The 7,052-nt window shown below is 37.0% G+C and overlaps 1 long non-coding RNA gene across 3 annotated transcripts in view; it reads right to left on the bottom strand.

Annotated features, from left to right (window-relative positions):
* LOC147033796 (uncharacterized) overlaps nucleotides 1-7,052 on the bottom strand; it is a 29,284-nt gene that overhangs the window by 21,759 nt on the left and 473 nt on the right. For all 3 annotated transcript variants that reach the window (XR_015055423.1, XR_015055427.1, XR_015055426.1), the window contains exon 2: nucleotides 177-260. This is a non-coding gene — a long non-coding RNA (uncharacterized LOC147033796). The remainder of the gene's footprint in view (nucleotides 1-176; nucleotides 261-7,052) is intronic.

The raw sequence follows: 7,052 nt of genomic DNA on the forward strand, positions 1-7,052 counted from the left end.
GCATCACTGTCCTTGTTTGTTGATGAGGTGTGAGTGTGTGTGCGTGTGTGTGTATGGTGCGCGTGCGACGTGCGCACACACTGGCGTGCACCCTTCCTAGACCCCTGGGGGCACACTCAGCATACAGCCTGCCTCAGTCCCTTCCCTCCCATTAAAAGAGATCATTTTTAGCTCACCTGGAATGTTACAGGGAGCTTATGGGTTGGCACGTCATCCGTCCATCCATCCATCCACAAATACTTGTAACTTCTTCTCTGAAACTACACACACAATTTCGATGAAACTTTCCACCAACCTTCATCACCCTGTATGTACCAAAGTTTGTTCATGGCATTAAAAAGAAAGAAAGAAAGAAGAAATCGACGGGGGGTGGGGGGGGGTGTTCCCTCCAAAATATGTGCTTGCTTTCTTCTCCGAAACCACACACACAATTTCGATGAAACTTGACCACAACCTTCATCACCCATGATGTACCACAGTTTGATCACAACGTTTAAAAAAAAAGATCGGGGTCCAAGGTTGGTGTTACGGGGAGGGGGTGGCCCCCAAAATATGTATTTATTTGCTTTCTTCTCCAAAACAACACACAATTTTGATGAAACTTGACCACAACCTTCATCACCCGTGATGTGCACATTTTGCTGATTCCGTCCCACATTGTTTTCACCCTCAGTTTCATTTTTCTACCAGGTGAGCGCCCAGGGATATTGCTCCTACTGTTGAACATGTAATGAGGTGCACACAACTGAAGATACGGTCTCGGAATGTGGGAAAAGAAACTTTCTCTCTCATGCAGTGAATTTTTCAAACAATTTCCACTGCAAGGACTAATATTTCACCTGTGGAATAATATGGTAGGTAATATTACATCGTGTTTCAAAAAAATTAAACATAAAATCTATGAAAAAGAAGGTAGGTAATATTACATCGTGTTTCAAAAAATCTAAACATAAAATCTATGAAAAATAAGGAAAGAAAAGATTACATCGAGTTTCAAAAATTTTTAACATAAAATCGATGAAAAATAAGGTCGGAAATATTACATCGTGTTTCAAAAAACTCAAAATATAAAATCTATGAAAAATAAGGTAGGAAATATTCCATCGTGTTTCAAAAAATCTAAACATAAAATCTATGAAAAATAAGGTAGGAAATATTACATCGTGTTTCAAAAAACCTAAACATAAAATCTATGAATAATAAGGAAAGAAAAGATTACATCGTGTTTCAAAAAATTTAAACATAAAATCTATGAAAATAAGGTAGCTAATATTATATCGTGTTTCAAAAAATCTAAACATAAAATCTATGAAAAATAAGGATAGAAAAGATTACATCGTGTTTCAAAAAATTTAAACTTAAAATCTATGAAAAATAAGGTTGGAAATATTACATCGTGTTTCAAAAAACTCAAAATATAAAATCTATGAAAAATAAGGTAGGAAATATTACATCGTGTTTCAAAAAATCTAAACATAAAATCTCTGAAAAATAAGGTAGGAAATATTACATCGTGTTTCAAAAAATCAAAACATAAAATTTATGAATAATAAGGAAAGAAAAGATTACATTGTGTTTCAAAAAATTTAAACATAAAATCGATGAAAAATAAGGTAGTTAATATTACATCATGTTTCAAAAAACTCAAAACATAAAATCTATGAAAAATAAGGAAAGAAAAGATTACATCATGTTTCAAAAAATTTAAACATAAAATCTATGAAAAATAAGGTAGGAAATATCACATCGTGTTTCAAAAAATTTCAACATAAAATCATTGAAAAATAAGGTAGATAATATTATATCGTGTTTAAAAAAATTTAACCATAAATCAATGAAAAATAAGGTCAGAAATATTACATCGTGTTTCAAAAAATATAAACATAAAATCTGTGACAAATAAGGAAGGTAATATTCCATCACGTTTCAAAAAACATTAAGCATAAAATCTATGAAAAATAAGGAAGGAAATATTACATCGTGTTTCAAAAAAACTTAAAACATAAAATCTATGAAAAATAAGGTAGGAAATATTACATCGTGTTTCAAAAAATTTAAACATAAAATCGATGAAAAAGGAAGGAAATATGACATCGTGTTTCAAAAAACTCAAAACATAAAATCTATGAAAAATAAGGTAGGAAATATTGCATTGTGTTTCAAAAAATCTAAACATAAAATCTTTGAAAAATAAGGCAGGTAATATTATCTCGTGTTTCAAAAAATTTAAACATAAAATCAATGAAAAATAAGGTTGGTAATATATCGTGTTTCAAAAAATTTAAACATAAAATCAATGAAAAATAAGGTAGGTAATATTACATCGTGTTTCAAAAAACTCAAAACATAAAATCTATGAAAAATAAGGTTGGAAATATTACATCATGTTTCAAAAATATAAACATAAAATCTGTGACAAATAAGGTAGGTAATATTCCATAACGTTTCAAAAAACATTAAGCATAAAATCTATGAAAAATAAGGAAGGTAATATTGCATCGTGTTTCAAAAAACTAAAAACATAAAATCAATGAAATATAAGGTAGGAAATATTACATCGTGTTTCAAAAAATCTAAACATAAAATCTATGAAAAATAAGGAAAGAAAAGATTACATTGTGTTTCAAAAAATGTATACATAAAATCAATGAAAAATAAGGAAGGTAATATTACATCGTGTTTCAAAACACTCAAAACATAAAATCTATGAAAAATAATGTTGGAAATATTACATCGTGTTTCAAAAAATATAAACATAAAATCTGTGAAAAATAAGGTAGGAAATATTACATCGTGTTTCAAAAAATCTAAACATAAAATCCATGAAAAATAAGGTAGGAAAAATTACATCCTGTTTCAAAAAACCAAAACGTAAAATCTATGAAAAACAAGTGAAATCCTTCAATACAACGCGTATGGTAAAGCAAATGAGTACACTAATGTTAAAATATGCAATTTATGTTTTTTCAGTTGAAAAACAATTAAAAAGCGTACTTAATATTTGAAATGTAAAAATCTTGTTATTATTGTGATAAGCACCTTTATATATAACAGAAGGAATGAAATCGTTTGATACAGCGTGGCAGGAGGCCGCGAAAGAATGATGGCATAAGAACTTAGCTTTCAGCATTCGCCGTTCGGCGCGAAATGCCATGGTGGGCGGAAATGACGTCTTTCATTCGTTCGTACATGAGAGGGGAGCGTTTCTTGGTTTTTTTCCGTCAAGCAATAAATTCAATGGTTTTCACATATACAACACATTAGTTTCACAAATTTCCATTGAAATACTCAGGTATTTCCGTCAATTGTCGCCATTTCCGTCTCGGTTACGCACTGCCATCTACCGGACGGCCGTCATTGGCTGTCTTGAGGCACGTGGGGAGGGGGGGGGGGACACCAGAGACATGGTTGACACCGGGGACATTTCAAACTTGGTGCAATTGTATACAGCGCACGCGCTGTAATAAGGAAAGAAAAGATTAAATCGTGTTTCAAAAAATTCAAACATAAAATCTATGAAAAAGAAGGTAGGAAATATTACATCATGTTTCAAAGAAAATTAAACATAAAATCTGTGAAAAATAAGGCAGGTAATGTGACATCATGTTTCAAAAAATATAAATATAAAATCTGTGAAAAATAAGGTAGGAAATATTACATCGTGTTTCAAAAAATATAAACATAAAATCTGTGAAAAATAAGGTACGTAATATTACATCGTGTTTCAACAAAAATCTAAACATAAAATCTGCAGCAATTACATTTCAGAAAAAGTTTTAAGTGCTGAATTATGTTTACCTTTTTGAAGTGTACCAATACATTATGCCAAAAATCAGGGTCTGTCAGTTACTATACATTGTTGATAAAGATTGGTATCAATAAAGTATTTTGCGTTTCGTTTCTTTGTGGTATTTTTATTTTAATATTCCTGATTCAACAACAAATACTTCTTCAAAAAGGTCGAAAATTCAGAGCAGTATTCACACCTTTTTCCCCCCAAAAGACAATGATGTGCATGTAGGACCATGATGTGCATGTCGGATCATGAAGTGCATGTGGGACCATGATATGCATGTAGGACCATGATGTGCATGTCAGATTATGATGTGCATGTCGGATGATGATGTGCATGCAAGACCATGATGTGCATGTCGAACCATGATGTGCATGTCGGACCATGATGTGCATGTCGGATCATGATGTGCATGTCGGACCATGATGTGCATGTAAGATCATGATGTGCATGTCATAAAGAGATAATAAATAGTTAAACTGTTCCAATTTGATTTTGCAAGCCCCACTAACTGGTAGAGCTTATCAGTGTGTTATAATTTAGTAATGACAACTACGAGTTTCGACGTGTCGTTACCCTCACCGAAGGAGAGGGTATTGCATTTGGTTTGTCTGTTTGTTTGCCGCACACAGAACTTTCTTGTCTTTTTCCTCACAACCGCTTGTCGGATTGAGACAAAATTTTCACCACTAGTGCGACTACTCATGTCGAATGTTTTCATCCCAATTATGGCATCATAGGTCACAAGGTGTGGCAGCCATGTTGGAAAAAAAAAACTTTGGACCTCCATCTTTGAAACCACACCAAGGAAAAAGTTGAAACTTGGCACATGGCAAGTACTCCTCATGGGGAATATGTGTGATTTTTTTTCATATCATGTCATAATTGCATATGTAGAACGCTACATCTGATCAGTATGAACATTTTTGAGGGTCATCTCGGGATAAAATGGTCGAAAGAAAAAACTTTGATGACATCTTCTGTCACGTGATTTGGCAGCCATATTGTTTGAAAAAAAAAAAAGAATCTTCAAAAATCTTCTTCTCTGAAGTGGCTTAACAGATCAAGGCAAAACTTTACAGGTATGACCGCCTATCCATGAGGAAAAAAAGGTTCACACATATGATGTCATAGGTCACATGGTTTGGCAGCCATATTGGATTGAAGAAAAATATTAAATAATGTTTTCTCTGTAACTGCTTAATCAATCGACATGAAGCCACAATTATGATCTCGTGGTGATGGGCAATACATGTTTTAAATTTCGACTTGATCGGACACATGGTCTGGCAGCCAGAATTATTTAGTTTTTCGATCTGGTTTATTTTTGATTTTTTGTTTGTTTGTTTTTTTGAAAAAGGCGAACTTGGCTGTGGCTGGATGGGTTGCTTTGAGGGTAGAGCTGCAGCAACTGAAATGCAAATCCCATCGTGGTTCCTCCTGTTGACTTCATCTTTTCTTTTTACTTGCACGGATTCCTTCTGATGACTGCAACGCAGGACTGTACCTCTTTGGTCTTCCATTTGATTTGAATTGAATTCATTTTAATCCCATTCTAAACACCGCACAAAACAAGTTCTGGTGAGGGTCTGAAATCTCTGATTGCTCTTTCTAGTTGGTATTATATTATTTTTGTTTGTTTGATCCATATTACGTATCATGAACGATGCATTAAAGAAAGACAGCAGACTGTGTTCCAAACGCAATTTAACCGGATTGTTTTGGTGTTCAAGAGATCCCAAATTCTTATCCCATAATATGAAAGTTTAATTATTAATTCTTAATCAAAAACGGTTTAATATATAAATAAAAAGTACTTCTTACCAAGTGTATTTAAAGGTTCTTTTGTGTATATTTAGAATCGTCCTTAAAATTCATAACAAAAAGAAACGGCCACAGAAAAATGTGCCTCTCGATCTGCAAAGTTATATTTTTCAATCCTCGCTCTCCCTCCTCCAAACCGAAAATCCTGGCTCAGCCCCTGGTGTGTGGTTTACATGGGGATGGGGGTTACTACATGGGGATGGGGGTTACTACATGGGGATGGGAGGTTACCACATTGGGATGGGGGGGGTAACTACATGGGGATGGGAGGTTACTACATGGGGATGGGAGGTTACTACATGGGGATGGGAGGTTACTACATGGGGATGGGAGGTTACTACATGGGGATGGGAGGTTACTACATGGGGATGGGAGGTTACTACATGGGGATGGGGGGTTACTACATGGGGATGGGGGTTACTACATGGGGATGGGAGGTTACTACATGGGGATGGAAGGTTACTACATGGGGATGGGGGGTTACTACATGGGGATGGGAGGTTACCACATGGAGATGGGGGGGTAACTACTTTGGGATGGGGGTAACTACGTGGGGATGGGAGGTTACTACATGGGGATGGGAGGTTACTACATGGGGATGGGAGTTTACTACATGGGGATTGGGGGGTTACTACATGTGGATGGGAGTTTACTACATGGGGATTGGGGGGTTACTACATGTGGATGGGGGGGTTACGACATGGGGATTGGGGGGGTTATGACATGGGGATTGGGGGGGTTTACGACATGGGGATGGGAGGTTACCACATGGAGATGGGGGGGTAACTACTTTGGGATGGGGGGTAACTACGTGGGGATGGGAGGTTACTACATGGGAATGGGAGGTTACTACATGGGGATGGGAGTTTACTACATGGGGATTGGGGGTTACTACATGTGGATGGGGGGTTACGACATGGGGATTGGAGGGGTTACGACATGGGGATTGGGGGGTTTACTACATGGGGATGGGGGGTTACTACATGAGGATGGGGGGTTACTACATGGGGATGGGAGGTTACTACATGGGGATGGGAGGTTACTACATGGGGATGGGGGTTACTACATGGGGATGGGGGGTTACTACATGGGGATGGGGGGTTACTACATGGGGATGGGGGTTATGACATGGGGATGGGGGGTTATGACATGGGGATGGGGGGATACTACATGGGGATGGGGGTTACTGCATGGGGATGGAGGGTTACTACATGGGGATGGGGGTTACTACATGGGGATGGGGGTTACTCCATGGGGATGGGGGTTACTACATGGGGATGGGGGTGTTACTACATGGGGATGGGGGGTTACTACATGGGGATGGGGGGTTACCACATGGGGATGGGGGTTACCACATGGGGATGGGGGTTACTACATGGGGATGGGGGTTACTACATGGGGATGGGGGGGGGGTTACCACATGGAAATGGGGGGT

The sequence above is a fragment of the Eptatretus burgeri genome, chromosome 1 (genome assembly GCF_056783735.1).
Source record: "Eptatretus burgeri isolate ZD-2024b chromosome 1, Ebu_testis_v1, whole genome shotgun sequence".
NCBI classification, from domain to species: Eukaryota; Metazoa; Chordata; class Myxini; order Myxiniformes; family Myxinidae; genus Eptatretus; species Eptatretus burgeri.